General features: G+C 40.3%; 1 pseudogene; it reads left to right on the top strand.

Annotated features, from left to right (window-relative positions):
- Positions 1-16,511, top strand: part of LOC114211868 (dnaJ homolog subfamily C member 8-like) — a 34,710-nt pseudogene that overhangs the window by 15,365 nt on the left and 2,834 nt on the right.

Raw genomic sequence — 16,511 nt, forward strand, 5'->3', positions numbered from 1 at the left:
CACTATGTGAACTGCATTCCTCTGCTCTACTGACTTATTCACAAGGCAAATGAGGTTTGTTTTGTGTAACTAGATTTTGTGCATACTCTTACCAGACTTGGTCCTCCATCCTCTCTCATCTGTAAGGTGCTGGGCTCCATCAGGCGATTTCCCACATTCCTTCTGACCAAAGCTTTAGGAGCAGGGGCTGGGGCCCTGCACACTCACCAGTGAGGAGTTGGCTCACTGGTGCTGCTGGGGCCCAGGTGAGATGCAGCACCCACAGCTCCAGCTTCACCCAGAGAGCCGCGGGAGGTGCTTGCCGAGAGAGGCTGGGTGGGAATGGCTTTCTCATTGGCAGGCAAGACAGTGTGGGCCAAGTCAGTCAGGGGGAACAAGAACAGCAGCTTTGATTCCTGGGATGCTCTCTGCCCTCCTCCCCCACCCTGACCTCCCCCACAGGAACCTAACTATGTATCTCAGTCCTAGAATGTGAGGAATGTGCCAGAGCCTGATAGGCCTGAAGCAATCTGCAGAGAGGCAGGGAGAAGCGCTGCTCCCCAGTCAAAGGCCTGACAGTGTAAGGACTCTGGGTCCTGAGGGCTGGGCTGCCCCTCCCCTCCTTCCTGGGCCTGTTGCTGCAGCCGGATCTCAAAGGCTGCATTGTGCATTGAGCCCGCTCTAGGTCCCTCCCTTGTCTGCTAGGAGGTTGGAGAAGGAGCACTGTTAGAAAGGTGCCCCCACCAGCCTGTTCAGACTCATGTCCCTTGGTCTCTCAGCCCTGGAAGGATGGTGCAGACACAGGGGTTTGTTTCTGAGTCCCAGGAAGCAGTCTGTCCTCTGTCCGTTGGTTTTTACTATTTTTTCCCCCCAAAGAAACAGCTGTTTAGTTTCATATTCTTCATTTTTTTCCAGTTTTATTGAGATGTAGTTGACACACAGCACTGTAGAAGATTAAGGCATACAGCATAATGATTTGACTTATTGTCAAATCACAATAAATTTAAGTTAAATGTCTATGTGTTTGTTCAGTTTCTATTTGATTTCTGCTCTTCCTTTACTATTTTCTTTCCTCCTTCCCCTTGCTTGTTTTGTTGGCTCTGCTTAGACAACTGATTTGAGACTGTCTTCTTTTCACATGTAAGCATGTGACGTGTTAAACGTTCCCTTTAAGCACTGCTTTTGCTGCATCCTCCAAATTTTTATAGGTTGATTTCATTGCATTCAAACTATTTTTTAATTTCCCTTGTGATTTCTCCCTCATCCCTTGAGTTATTTAGGAGTGTTTTGTTTAATTTGCACATATCTGGGGATTTTCCAGATATTTCTCTTTTATTGATTTCTAATTCAATTCCTTTGTGTTCAGAGAACATTTGTGGATGATTTCAATTTTTTGAATTTCTTGACATTTGTTTTTTGTCTCGGAATATGTTCTTCTTGGTGAATGTTCCATATGTGCTTGAAAAGACTGTCTATTCTGATGTTTTTTGGGAGCATTGTTATATAAATGTCAATTGGGTCAAGTTGATTGAAAGTGTTGTTCAAGTCTTCTGTATCCTTACTGATTTTTTGTGGTGGTGGTGGTTGGGTTTTTTTTTTTTTTTGGTCTACATGTTCTATTAATTCCTGAGAGAGAAGTGTTGCAATATCCTGCTAAAATAGTAGATTTTATTAGTTATTTCAGTTTTGTTACTTATTGCTTCATGCATTTTAAACTGTGTTGTTAGGTACATGCATTTTTTTTTTAAAGATTTTATTTTTAAGTAATCCCTACACCCAACCTGGGGCTCAAACTCACAACCCAGAGATCAAGAGTCGCGTGCCCCACTGACTGAGCCAGCCAGGTGCCCCAGTACATACGCTTTTTTTTTTTTTTAAAGCAGGCCTCACACCCAGCATGGAGTCCAACGTAGGGCCTTGAACTCACTCACGCCCTTGAGATCAAGACCTGAGCTGAGATCAAGAGTCAGATGCTTAAACAACTGAGCAACCCAAGTGCCCCAACTTTTAAGATTGTTAAATCTTTTTAATAAATTAGCCCCTTTATTAATGTCCCTATTTATCCTTGGTCATGTTCCTTGTTTGGAAATTCACTTTAATTGATACGAGGCATTTCCTTTGGTGTTTGAATGGCATTTCTATTTTTATCCTTTTACTTTTAACCTAGTTATGTCTTTATATTTTTCATTCCCTTTATCCAATCTGGCAATCTCTGAATTTTAAATGGAGAGAGTTTAGGCCATTTTTATTTAATGTAATTATTATTTGGTTGGGTCTAAATTTACCGTCTTGTTATTATTATTATTATTTACAAGACCAGTGCTCTAAACCCTGAGCTATGGAGCCAACCACTTATTATTATTATTTAGAGAGAGAGAGAGCACATGTACACACCCGCAAGCATTTGAGGGAGGGGCAGAGGGAGAGAGAGAATCTTAAGCAGGCTTCACACTCAGCACAGAGCCCAACTTGGGGTTTGATCTCAAGACCCTGAGATCACGACCTGAGCAGAAATCAAGAGTTGTTGCTTAACTGAATGAGCCACCCAGACACCCCAATTATTATTATTTTTTTATTCCATTTGTTCTTTGTTCCTTTTTCCTCTTTTCCTGCCTTCTTTTGGTTTGACTATTTTTTAATGATTATATTTAATATTAGGTATACTTTTTTAAATTTTAAAACACACCTTAACAAATTTAAAAGAATAGAATAATACCCAATTTTTGCTATCACACTACCATGGAATTAAGCTAGAAATCAACAATAGAAAGATAACTGGAAAATCCCAAAATATGTGGAGATTAAACAACACACTTTTAAATAACACATGGATTCTAGAAGAAATCTCAAGAGAAATTTAAAAAATATTTTGAACTCAATGAAATTGAAATATTAACTTATCAAAGTTTGTGGGATGCAATGAAAGCAGTGCTTAGAGAGAAATTTATAACACTGAATATATCAAAAAAAAGGAAAGATCTAAAATTGATAATCTAAGTTTCCACCTTAGGAAACTAGAAAAAGAAGAGCAAATGAAATCCAAAGTGAGTAGAAGAATAGAAATGATAATAATTAGAACAGAGACCAATGAAATTGAAAACAGGAAATCAATAGAGAAAAATCAATGACACCAAAAACTGGTCTTTGAAAAGATCAATAAAACAGATAAAAAGTAAAATAGATGAAAAAAAGAGGGAGGACACAATTCACTAATATCAGAAATGAAAAGGGGTCATTATTACAGATCCCATGGAAATTAAAGGATAATAAAGGAATACCATGAACAACTCTATGCCCACAAATCTGATAATGTAGACAAAATGGGCTAATTCCTTAAAATGAACAATCTGTCCAAAGTCACACAAGAAGAAATAGATGATTTGAATAGGCCCATATCTATTAAATAAATTGAGTCAATAATTAAGAATCTTCCCAAACAGAAAGAACCAGACCCAGTTGGGTTCATGGGTGAATTCTACCAGATGTTTAAGTTAGAAATTATACCAAAGCTCTAAAAATCTCTTTTAAAGGATAGAAGCAGAGGAAATTCTTCCTAATTCATCCTATGAGACCAGCATTACCTTAATACCCAAGCCAGACAAAAACATTACAAGAATAGATGACTACAGACCAATATCTTTCACGAGCATAGATGCAAAAGTCCTCAACAAAATATTAGCAAATTGAATCCAAAAAAAGTATAAAAAGACTTATATACCATGACCAACTGGGATTTATCCCAGATATGCAGGTAGGTTTAACATTCAAAATCAATTAACGTAATCTATCCCATAGAATAATCACATGATCATGTGAATAGATGCAGAAAAAGCATTTAATAAAATTTAACACTCATTCATGATAAAAACTCTTAGTAAGCTAGGAATAGAGGGCAACAGTCTCAACTTGATAAAAACTATCTACAAAAAAACCTACAGCTAGTATCATACTTAATTGTGAGAAACTCAAGACTTTCCCTCTAAGATCAGGTACAAGGCAAGCATGTCCCTACTCAACAATTCTGTTTCAACATTGTACTGGAAGTCCTTGCTAATGAGTAAAGCAAGAAAAGGAAACCAAAGGTATACAGGTTGGGAAGGAAGACTTAAAACTGTCATTGATCATCTGTATATAATACGTGATTATAGCAAGGTTGCAAGATACAAAGTTAACATATAAAGGTCAATTGCTTTTCTAAATACTAACAATGAACCAGTGGAATTTGAATTTAAAAACACAATGCCATTTACATTAGCAACCACCAAAAGGAAATACTTTTAAAAAAATATGTACAAGTTCTTTAGGAGGAAATCTATAAAACTCTGAAAATGAAATCAAAGAAGAACTACATAAATGGAGATAATATTCCATGTTCATGAATAAGAGGAAGACTCAATATTATTAAGCCGTCTGTTCTTTCCAGCTTGATCTATAGATTCAATGCAATCTCAACCAAAGTCCCAGCAAGTTATTTTATGCATATTGACAAACTGATTTTAAAATTTATATGGAGAGGCAAACAACTCAGAGTAGCTAACACCATACTGAAAGAGAAGAACAAAATTGGAGGACTGATGCTACCTGATTTGAAGACTTACTATAAAGCTGCAGTAATCAAGACAGTGTGGTTTTGGCAAAAGACAGACAAATAGATTAATGGAACAGAATAGAGAGCCCAGGAAATAGACTCCTATAAGTATAGTCAACCGATCTTTGACAAAGGGGCAAGGGCAAAAGAATGGAGCAAAGATAGTTTTCTCAACAAATGGTGCTGGAATAAGTGGACATCTAGACCTGTGTCTGGTCTAGACACAGACCTTACACCCTTCCCAATAATTAATCAAAATGGATCACAGACCTAAATGTAAACTATGAAACTATAAAACTCCTAGATGATAACATAGGATAAAACCTAGATGACCTTGGGTATAGTGATGCCTTTTTAGGTATGACACCAAAGACATGATCCATGGAAGAAGGAAGAAATAATTGATAAGCTGGACTTCATTAAAATTAAAAACAAAACAAAACAAAACAACTGCTTCTGGGAAAGACAATGTCAAGAGAATGAGAAGACAAGCCACAGACTGGGAGAAAACATTTGCAAAGAATATACCTGATAAAGGACTTGTGTCTAAAATATGCAAAGAACTATTAAAACTCAACAATAAGAAAACAGCCCAATTAAAGAATAGGCCAAAGACCTTAACAGACACCTCACCAAAGAAGATATGCAGAAGGAAATAAGCATATGAAAAGATGTTCCTCATCATTTTTCATAAGGGAAATGCAAATTAATACCACTACATACCTATCAGAATGACCAAAATCTAGAACACTAACACCACCAAATGCTGATAAGGATGTGGAGCAACAGGAATTCTCATTCATTGTTAGTGGAAATGCAAATGGTACAGACGCTTTGGAATACAGTTTGGTGGTTTCTTACAAAACTAAATACACTCTAATCATAAGATCCAGTGATTACACTTCTTGGTGTTTACTCTGAGTAGTTGAAAATTTATGTTCACATAAAAAATTGCACATGGATGTTTATAACAGGTTTATTAATTAAATTGCCAAAAGTTAGAAGCAACCAAGATGTCCTTCAGTGAGTAAAAGGATAAATAAACTGTGGCTCATCCAGACAACAGAATATTATTCAGTGCTAAAAAGAAACAAGTTATCAAGCCATAGAAAGACATGGAGAAAACTTAAATGCATATTACTAAGTGAAAGAAGCCACTCTGGAAAGGCTATGTACTGTATGATTCCAGCTATATGACACTCTGGAAAAGACAAAACTATGGAGACAGTGACAAGATCTGTGGTTATAGAGGATGGGGGTTGTGATGAATAAGCAGAGCACTGAGGATTTTTAAAGCAGTGAAAATATTCTCTATGATATTATAATGATGGCTCTATGTCTTTATACATTGTCCAAAGCCATAGCATATCCAACACCAAGAATGAATCCTAAAACTATAGACTTAGGGTGATTATGCTGAGTCAATGTGGGTTCATCCTTGGTAAATATTGTACCATTCTGGTGAGTCATGTTAACGGCGGAGGCCGTGCATGTGGGGGTGGGTAGTAGGTATATAGGAAATCTCTGTATCATCTTCTCAATTTTGTTGTAAAACTAAAACTGTTCCAAAAAAGTTTAAAAAAATCAACAGAGCCTCAGGGACATGAGAGACAATATCAAAAGTTCTAACACTATAGACTCCCCACATAATTGGACTCCTCAAAGAAGAGGAGAGATAGAATGGGACAGATGTCTTCTCAAAGGTACAAATTCAAGAAGCTCCATAAGATAAATTAGAAGAAAACTATATCTAGTCACATCATAGTCAAAGTGTTGAAAACCAAAGGTAAAGAGAAAATTTTGAAGGAGCTAGGGGAAAAGACACACGACATACAGTGGAATATGACAGACTTTCTACTTTGACCAAACTTGAATCAAGTGCCTCTGAGTCTTTTTTTCTGATTAGGTCCCAAACTTAGGCTCTGTCCTTGGTCCACCTAGTTCAGGGTTAGGAAGAATCCTGCTGAGTCAGTTTAGCAAAATTCCTTACTTTGTATCTGATCACCCTTGATGTCTGATCAAATTCCTCATCTACCCTCAATATCTTATCATCCTGGCTTGCCTTCAGCAAGAATTCTGTTGAGCAAGCCTAGCAAGAATCCTCCTAGTCCTGATGTTTTGTCTCAGTAATTTTCCATTTACTTCCCCCTATCCTACTACTTGGCTATAAATTTTCACTTTTCTTCATTGTATTTGGAGTTGAGCCTAATCTCTCTCCCCTACCGCAAAACCCTATTGTAATAGTCCCTTCTTGAATAGACTCTTTCTTATCATCTTTAACAAGTGTCATGAATGTTTTTTCTTTACAAAATATCAATTCCAAAGACGTCTGATTTCCCATTACAAACCGTGGGGGCCAGAAGACTATAAAACAACACTCTAATTGATAGGGAGTGATTCTCAGAACTGATTGAAAAAAGGTGAGACCTAATGAATGCTATTCATGATATATACACTTTAAACATAGGAGAGATTAAAAGCAAATGGATTGGAAAAGATACCATGTAACCTGTAAGCACAGGAAGGCTGGAGTGGCTGTAGTACACAAAAAGATGCAGTCATTAATGTGTGGGCTCAATAATAGATCCTTAAAGTATACAAAGAAGCAACTGAAAGAATTAAAGGGAGAAAAAGAAATTCTACAATCACAGTTGGGGGTCTTAACACCCTCAGTAGTGAAAAGAACAAAAAATCACACATAATTGAAAGAACACAAAAGTCAGTAAAAGGAAAGGTCATCTGGAAAACAATCATCTTGACCTAATCAATATTTAGAGAACACTATATCCTACCACCATAGAATAAATATTTTTTTTTCTCATGCACATGGTACCTTTATTGAGACAGACCCAATTTGTGGAAGAATATGACCCATGCTCAAACACATACTTCATCTGCATATGGTCTAGACACAACAACCGGATACATTGTTGTAAGGATATTAATTTTGGCTATGACATTTATTTGTTTATAAATCTTCCATCACTCACCACTGCCTACAAGGTTAATTTAAATCTCTTCAGGCTGACATACAAAATGAAGCACAATCTGCCTGCCATCTTCCACCCCCTCTCATCACGACTCATAATGCACCGTTTCATATAATTTATTTTTTTTTGGCCATAGTTCATGCGGACTCTGTATTATCTGCCAAACATACATTGCACATTTGACTGCCAAGTCTTCATCCATTTCTTTCCCACTACTTTTTATACCCTCCCTCACGTTTTCACCTAGGATCATCTATATCCTCTGAGGTTCAGACTGCCTCAAAGGTATTTGGGGGCCATGTGAGAACATCATGTGTTTCCATCAGTTCACCAGCTGCATGACTTAGGACACATTAATTTCTCTGCCTATGCCTCGGTTTTCTCATCTGTAAAATGTGTATAATATTAGTACTTGCCTAATAGGATTGTCATGAATTTAAATGAGCTAATGCATGTGAGACACTTAGGATGGTGCCTGGCACAGTGTGTATGATCAATATGTGCTAGTTCTTATTTTTGTGGTTATTATTGGTGGTAACTTTTGAGAGACCATTTTATTTTATTTTATTTTTTTAAAGATTTATTAATTTATTTGACACAGAGAGAGAGACAGCAAGAGAGGGAACACAAGCAGGGGGAGTGGGAGAGGGAGAAACAGGCTTCCCGCTGAGCAGGGAGCCCGATAAGGGTCTCGATCCCAGGACCCTGGGACTGTGACCTGAGCCGAAGGCAGCCACCTAACCGACTGTGCCACCCAGGCGCCCCCCAGAGACCATTTTAATTAGATGGTGGGACAGGTGTCAGATTTTGTAATTTTCTTATGGGCTTCTGCATCTCAGCCAGCATTTCCTTAGCATAATCTCCAAACTGGCTGTCGCTAGAGAGATTGGAAACATAACCGCAGCTCCGTTTGCAGAAATGAGGTGGATCTAACCAGGTCTAATTTCATCAGGGCCTTTTTGTGATGAAATGGATTGTCTACCCTGGCCCTTCAATATCCTCTATCCCCTCCCTGAATTTCAGTAAGTCAGTACCACTAAATTAATTCATCACATTTTAGCTGGCTTAGTTGTAGGGGATACACTCTGGCCATGAAGAACATCACCCCTTGTATTGCAGTGGTGGCATGAGAACTTCTTCTTATTTCTGCAGTGTCTTCTGTGGCCTCTTCACCTGGTCACCTGTGGGACCCCATCACCAGAGACTGCCCATTGCATAGGGAAAGGGGAGAGTGAGCCAGGAGACGGGGAGAGGTGGAAGAAGGAGGGGAGAGAGGAACTGGCTCATTGCCCCCACCCAAACACACTCTAGATCACAGACCTCCCCAAAACACAGCAATGAGAGAAAAAGCCCACAAACCACCTGGCCACAAAGCCCCGGCCAGGATGTGGAGTCCTGGGAATCATCCTGTGTGCTATGCAGGTGGTCTGGCCACTGGGTGTCACTCTTAGTCTGTGGTCCTTTGGTTTGGTATCAGGTTTCTGGCATTTGCTGGTCTCTTTCTTCTTCCCACAGGCTCCCTCCCAGTGTTGGCCTATCTCCTTTGGCAGGCTTTACTGACTGCGTAGACAGTGCACTGAGAGTGAAATGACCCCAGAAGCAGATTTCTGATCTGCACCTGGGAAAGCAGCCTGTGTGTCACAGAAACAAGCAGTAACTAGTTCTACAGCCACAGCACCCAGGAAGTGAACTCTTAAAACATAGAAATATTTCATTAATTTTATCATTTATTGCTGTTATTTCCTCCTTTATATAATATTTGATTTTTATTTTATTAATCTATATTCTTATCTTTTTATTTAGTTCTTTCATTCTATCAAATTGAACATTTAGATGAAGTGGAAATAAGCCCAGGCAGAAGGATTGGGAGGAAAGACCTGAACACAAAAAAACCTTTAGAGAAATAGAAATCACATTTAACAAAACCTATTATTTTTATTTACCCTCTTTAGAACTTGGTGTGCATTTTCAATCTGAAGATTCATGTCTTCAATTCTGGAATATTCTCCATCGTTTTCCTTATGAATACTGACTCGTGAGTCTCTCCTGTGGAAGTTCTAGTAGATTATGTTGGACATCTCATTCTATCTTCCAACTTTCTTGGTTAATTCTTCTGTTTTCTTGTTTCTCCATGCTATCTGAGTGATTTCTGCAAATCTATGCTCGGGTCCATTAGTTTTTTCCTCTGCTGTGCTGAATCTTTTGTTTAACTTATCCAGTGAGTCCTTAATTTCAGTGACTTTGTTTTTTGTTTCCAAGAGTTGAATTTTGTTATTTATCAAATCTGCTTGTCCCTCTTCCTATAATACTCTATTCTTTCATTATTGTTCCTAAGTTAAAAAATTTTTTTAAGTAGGCCATGCCCAGCGTGGAGCCCAACGTGGGGCTTGAACTCACGACCCTGAGATTGAGATCTGAGCCAAGATCAAGAGTCAGACATTTAACCAACTGAGCCCCCTGGGTGTCCCAGTTTAAAAATGTTTTAAATTACTTTGACCTGCTTGATCTTTCATTTCCAGCTCTATTATTTCCCATTCTTGCAATGCTGATTTACGGGCTGGCTGTATCTGCTGGTTTTCTCTCTCAGTAGTTAATTTCCTTATGTGATTTGTATCTCTTTATGATCTATGGTTGACCCTTGAACAATGCAGGGGTTAGGAATGCTGACCTCCTGTGCAGTTGAAAATCTCTGTGTAACTTTTGACTCCTCCCAAACTTAACTATTAATGCCTACTGTTGACTGGAACCTTTACTGATAACATAAACAGTCGATTAACACGAATTTTGTATGTTCTATGTATTATATACTGTATTCTTACAATAAAATAAGCTAGAGAAAAGAAAATGTGATCAAGAAAATCATCAGGAAGGAGAAAGACCAGGTCTCCGGCTGGCAGAGGGAGCACCGGGGAAGCCTTTATGACCTTCTACAACAAGGTGAAACGAATAAAGAAGAGAGATTCATTTCTAACATCCAAAAATCAGTTTGAAAGATTGACCTGTCCTGGTTCCTCTGACTTCAGTTTGAACCCATTTGAGGTTTTCAGATGGATCCTGAAGTGACAGATGCAGGAATAAAAAAGAAGTTTCAACAGTGATCCATATTGGTGCATCCTGACAAAAATAAAGATGATGCTGACAGCACAAAAAGCTTTTTGAAGCTGTGGACAAAGCTTAGAAGTTGCTCCTGGATCAGGAACAAAAGAAGAGGGCCCTGGATATAATTCAAGCAGGGAAAGAATACATAGAACACACTGGGAGAGTGAAAAAAGCAATTAAGGGGGAAGGAAAACCTACAGATTTGGGGAAGGATGATCCTGAGCTGTTCAAACAAGCAGTATATAAGAACAGACCAGGGGCGCCTGCCTTTGGCTCAGGTCATGATCCCAGGGTCCTGGGATTGAACCCCCATCAAGCTTCTTGCTCAGCTGGGAGTCTGCTTCTCTCTCTCCTTCGGCACCCCCCCTCCCCCGGCTTGTACTCATGTGCTCTCTCTGTCTCAAATAAATGAATAAAATCTTAAAAAAAAAAAAAAGAACAGACCATAAAACTCTTTGCTGACCTGGAAATTAAAAGGAAAGAGAGAGAGAAGCCAATGAGATGCATGAAAGGAAGAAGAGATAGAAGATGGAGAAAAAGCCAAAGGAGAAAGGGAGTGGCAGAAAAACTTTGAGGCAAGTCGAGATGGTCGTGTGGACAGCTGGTGAACCTTCCAGGCAAATCCAAAGGTGCAGAAAGAGAAGAAAAACTGGACCTTCCTGCCACCACCGAAAGGAATAATGGAATGGCGTGAACCACAGAACCTTCCCCCAACTGTCTCAACTCTTGCTTTGAAGGACTCATTCTTTCCTCCCATTTCCATCCCAACATAGAGTAGTATTTGCTTTTTAGTCCACTTTGTTTTTAATACAATTTAATGGTGATCAGAATAAGTCCTTTGCACATTGAAATGAGGAGTTGGGTTTAAAAGGAAACCTCCCCCCAACCCATGGACCAGTTGCCTTCCTTTGCTGTAGTCCATAATGTAACATTTTGTACTTCACCGAATTGTGATGATTGGAAACTTCATGTATAGTTTGTGGAAATCAACCAATTAAATATTTTGAATAAAAAAAAAGAACATCATAAGGAAGAGAAAATACATTTACAGTACTGTATTTATCAAAAAAATGCACGTTAAGTGGACCCATGAAGTTCAAACCCGTGCTATTCAAGGGTCAACCATACTCCGAGCTACTCTTTAACATTAAAATTTGGGTTTCTCATGAACCCTACATTGTGGAAGAGTAGTTTTTGTGATTGTTTCTGTTGTCTCTCTAGAGAATTAACACCCAGGGGCTAGTTTTTGCCCCTTGACTGGGATACCTACAGCCTTTAGAATAAATTCAGATCCTATACCTTCTCAAGGAGCAGGACTGGGTGTTCAATTTTTCCATACAAGTCCTCAGACAGACACATAGCTTCTCCAGGGTGTCCTTGAAAGGTGGAAGGAAGTTTTTGAATCCCTTTTTGATGGAATAGCAACACTTCAGATTTCAAGCTTTATGCAGGGAGCAGCCTTCCAGCTCCCCTGCTTGATCTAAGCCCCAAGTCATCTCTAAGAAGGAGGAAGGGAAATTAGAAGGCCAGCCCCAGCTCTGACTCATCTTCTGGCTGAGAACCCCCAGGGTCCCCATGGCATCTGCTCCCATTTATTCATAGGGCTTTGATTTCTGTGCTTGTTTCTGGATCCTAAAGATTTCCCTTTCCTTCCTCAAAAGAACGTATGTACTAAAATATTTATCTGTGTCACATTTTTATCCTACTTTGACCTTTAGTGATTCAGTTTATCTTCTGGTTTTCTTTCCTTCTTTTATTTTTTCCCCCCGTGGAATGATCTAGGTTATTTATTTAAGCCATCTCCTGCCATAAGCAAAGGGATGGAAGATCGGTATACTGGTCGTTACTTGATACAAGTAAGAAAGTTGAACTTAAGGTCCCATATACTTTCCTGGTCTGTATGCAGAGTGATGGTCCAAACCAGTGTTGTGGTCCCCACTGGGTAGTGGTCTGGGTTCTCTTTATTCATCTTTTCATAGCCAGTCGGATTACCATCTCCCCAGGGAAGGGGCTTGGCCCTCATGTGGAGACGGGGTAGGTGACGCACTGGGGTCTCTCGTGCTCTCTGTGCTACGACTTCAGGAAGATGTTCAGCACGCTCACCCCCAAGCTGGGGAGTGCTATAGAGTAGCTGAGGGCCTTCCACCTGCCAGCTGACCCCTCCTCACCGTGGCTACCACCCAACATGAGCAGCCTCAGCTGTGCCCTGGACCGACCTAGAAGCCCCAAAACTCGGGACCCAGCTGCCACTGCCATTTTTGACCTCCATCTCTTGGTTTTCTTATGAGAGGTCTTCAAACAGTGTCATGAGCTGTGGGGTGAGAAGGATAAGCTGCAGGGATACGGACAGCTTCCTCATTCTGAACTCTGCCCTCTACCCTGCTTTCAACAGGGAAGCTCTTCTTGTGTCCTGTGCTATAGCAGCCTAGCTGTGTGACCCTGGCAAGTACTTCATCTTTGTGTACCTCCGTTTCTTCATCTGTAAAAAGGGAACAATAACAGTTCTGCCTCCCTGGACTACTGTGAGGACAAATGAGATATGCACAAAGCACTCAGGGCCTGGTTCAAAATAAGCATGCAGTAAGTGATCTTTGTTGTTAATTATTGAGCTCCAAGTTATATTTCTTCTAAAAAAATGGTTCTGAACTAAAAAAAAAAAAAAAAAGTCTTTTCAGATGTAGATGGGGCTTTAAAAGCTATATAGATATGTTCTAGACTGGGTCTTTTCTAAAAGAATTTCTAGTTTGAAAATTCTTTATTTCTATGCTAATTCTACCAGCGGGAAAGTTAATTTGAGCCAAGCTTGGCTAGCAAAGTTAGTTTTAGATCGCTAAACATAAAGATCTCTATTGTTTGTGATAATTTTCTTCCAGCCCCCTGACATTCCTTCAACCCTACTTCCCATCCCATAGTAATTCTTTTCTTTTCTTAATGCTTCACAATGAACTTGTTGTAACAGTTGTACAAGCTTCCTTTTGACTTGAGTCAGCCTTGCTTGCTTCATGGTTTGTCAACGTTGTGTCACCAGTCCCTAGATTTTTTGCTGAAATTGCCTAACTATAAAGAAATTGCATCTAATGGACCCTTTCTAAGCTTTATATTTATGGTAACCTACCTTTCCTATGAAAGTGGGGGACTATGTAGTCTCCAAAAGAATAGGGTTAGAGAAAGGGTTTTGCTCTGTTTTCTAAGAGAAAGTGCTATTGGGAGGGGCATTTTCATTCTCACTTCAACCTACTCAGCAAATGTTCAGTGCAGGTCCACACTGATGAGCTGGTGACAGCACTACTTACTCGCAGGCATGATTATATTATGAATCGATGAGATGATGAGTCAGGATTCAGCCATGAAGAGCGAGGGTTGATGGTCTCCTATCACCTCCCAATGTGGAATGTAAAAAGTGGCAGGTCAGAGGCTTTGCACTGACTCACCCTCTCCTCCCCACCCTCCTTGGGCCTTCATTCAGGTGCAGAAATGCTATCATTTTCAGTGATGAGGTAAGATGTTCTCTTTAGGTTTAGGAATGTGACAGAAGATTGGAGTGGGCCTGCTTCTCTGTGGGTTGCTCGTATTGATATGACATTTGCCTACCAGCTGATTGTGGGATCTTTTTTCCCAGTCCTTTTGAGGGCCAAAATTTGACACTTTCTTCAGAAGGCCAAAAGCTGCCTCATTATCAAAATGAACCAGTTTCATTAGTTAGAGGCAATGTTATGTTTCCATTACTGTGAATTAATTTATATATATAGTGTGAGGTAAGGATCCAAATTCATTCTTTTGCATGTGGCCATGCAATTCTCCCAGCACCATTTGTTGAAAAACTATTTTTTTCCTCCATTGATTCGGTACCTTTGTGGAAAATCAATTGACATGGGCTTATGTCTGGACTCTCAATTCTATTACAATGATCTATCCTTATATTAGTACCTCACTATCTTGATTACCGTTGCTTTACCAGTAACTTCTGAAATGGAGAAGTGTAAAACTGAGAACTTTACCCTTTGTTTTCAAGACTCTTTTGGCTATTCTGGGTTCCTAAGTCTCCATATGAATTTTAGTGTCAGCTTGTCAATTTCTAGAAAAGAAGCTGCTGGGATTTTGATAGAGATTACGTTGAATCTGTAGATTAATTTTGGGAGTCTTGCCATCTTAACAAAATTAAGTCTTCCAAATTCGTGAACATGAGATGTTTGTCTTTCCTTGAGATCTTTAACTTCTTTCAGTGATGTTTTGTGGCTCCCAGAGTATAAGTTCTGCACTTTTTTAAAAAAGATTTTATTTATTTTTTGATAGAGAGAGAGACAGCCAGAGCAGGAGCACAAGCAGAGGGAGTGGGAGAGGGAGAAGCAGACTTCCCGCTGAGCAGGGAGCCCGATGCGGGACTCGATCCAAGGACCCTAGGATCATGACCTGAGCCGAAGGCAGACACTTAAAGACTGAGCCAACCAGGAGCCCCAAGTTTTGCACTTCTTTTGTTAAAAATATTTCTAAGTACTTTTATTATTTTTGATGCTATTGTGAATTGAATTGTTTTCTTAATTTCATTTTTGGATTGTTCATTGCTAATGCAGAGAAAAAATTTGACTTTTTTTTTTTTAGTAGGCTCCATGCCCAATGGGGGATCAAACTCATGACTGTACTCACCACAGTACTCACAATGGTGAGATCAAGACCTGAGCCAAGATCAAGAGTCAGTCAGACCCTTAACTGCCCGAACCACCCAGGCGCCCCCCATTTATTTATTTATTTTTTGTATATTGTTCTCATATCTTGCAATCTTGCTAAACTCCTCTATTAGTTCTAATGGTTTTAAAAAAATTGGATTCCTTATGATTTTCTTCATATAAGATCATATCACCTGAGAGTAGAGATAGTTTTAATTCTTCCTTTCCAACCTGAATGCTTTTCGTTTCGTTTTTGTTTTGTTTTGCCCCAGTTGCCTTTAAATCTTGCGATCTTCCAACCTCACTCATCACCTGGGAGGTGAAATGGCAGTCCCGTGCCAGTTCCGTATCCTCAGGTGCTCTCTCTCCCTCTTCCGTCCCCTCGCCCCCTCGCATTCTGGGCTGTAAACACTGGCCTTGAAGCTGAGTGGACTAATAGGCGCAGGTGAAAGCAGGAAGGAGAAGGAGGTAGTGGGGAGGAGGGCGAGACATGCGCGCCCCAAACGCCGGGTAGAAGCAGGGCTGGTAGGGCCTGCTTGTGCGTGCACCCCTGACTATGCTCATGGCTCGGCTCGGGGACCCAAAGACGATTGCCACAGAGACGCAAGGTGCCGGGCTCCGCAGGGTAGTGTGTCCCGGCCAGGTCAGTCTCAGGGAGCACTGCCACGCCCCAGAATCCACGTTTTGGCCAGCATTAGGAGCCAAAAGCCCCAGCCAGAGCCCTTGCGACGGGTTCATGAATCCTGGTCCTGGTTTACAGTCTTGAATTCCAAGATGAGCAAAATGAAATAGGAGAATCTGCTATCCGTGACGCGGGATCCCAGGGTGGTTAGGTGGCCTGGGGGCGCCTGGGGGCGTGGCCGCTCGCTGCCGCCACCTGCTGGAGACGCCGGTGCGTGTCCAGGCTCCACTGTGCCTGTACTTCTTCCTGGTTCTTGGGGTGTGATGCAGGGATGGAAGGATCCTTTGTGTCTTGGGGCCAACAAGGGGGTGCTTGAGCGCTTGTTGCCCTTACCTCAGTGCTGAGGTCAATGGGCTAGATAGTAATAGGAAAATAAATCCATCATTGGGAGGGGCTTGGTGTGGTCTAGTCTTGAGCAGTGTCTCTTGTCTTCCTCAAATGTAAAAGGTGGTGGCTGGACAAGTGGATGGAGACATTAGGGGTTTCCCAAGCCTATTATCTTATGTCCT

Source organism: Eumetopias jubatus, unplaced genomic scaffold (genome assembly GCF_037043125.1).
Source record: "Eumetopias jubatus isolate StellerSeaLion01/CBP00866 unplaced genomic scaffold, mEumJub1_p1.0 scaffold_5, whole genome shotgun sequence".
Lineage (NCBI taxonomy): Eukaryota > Metazoa > Chordata > Mammalia > Carnivora > Otariidae > Eumetopias > Eumetopias jubatus.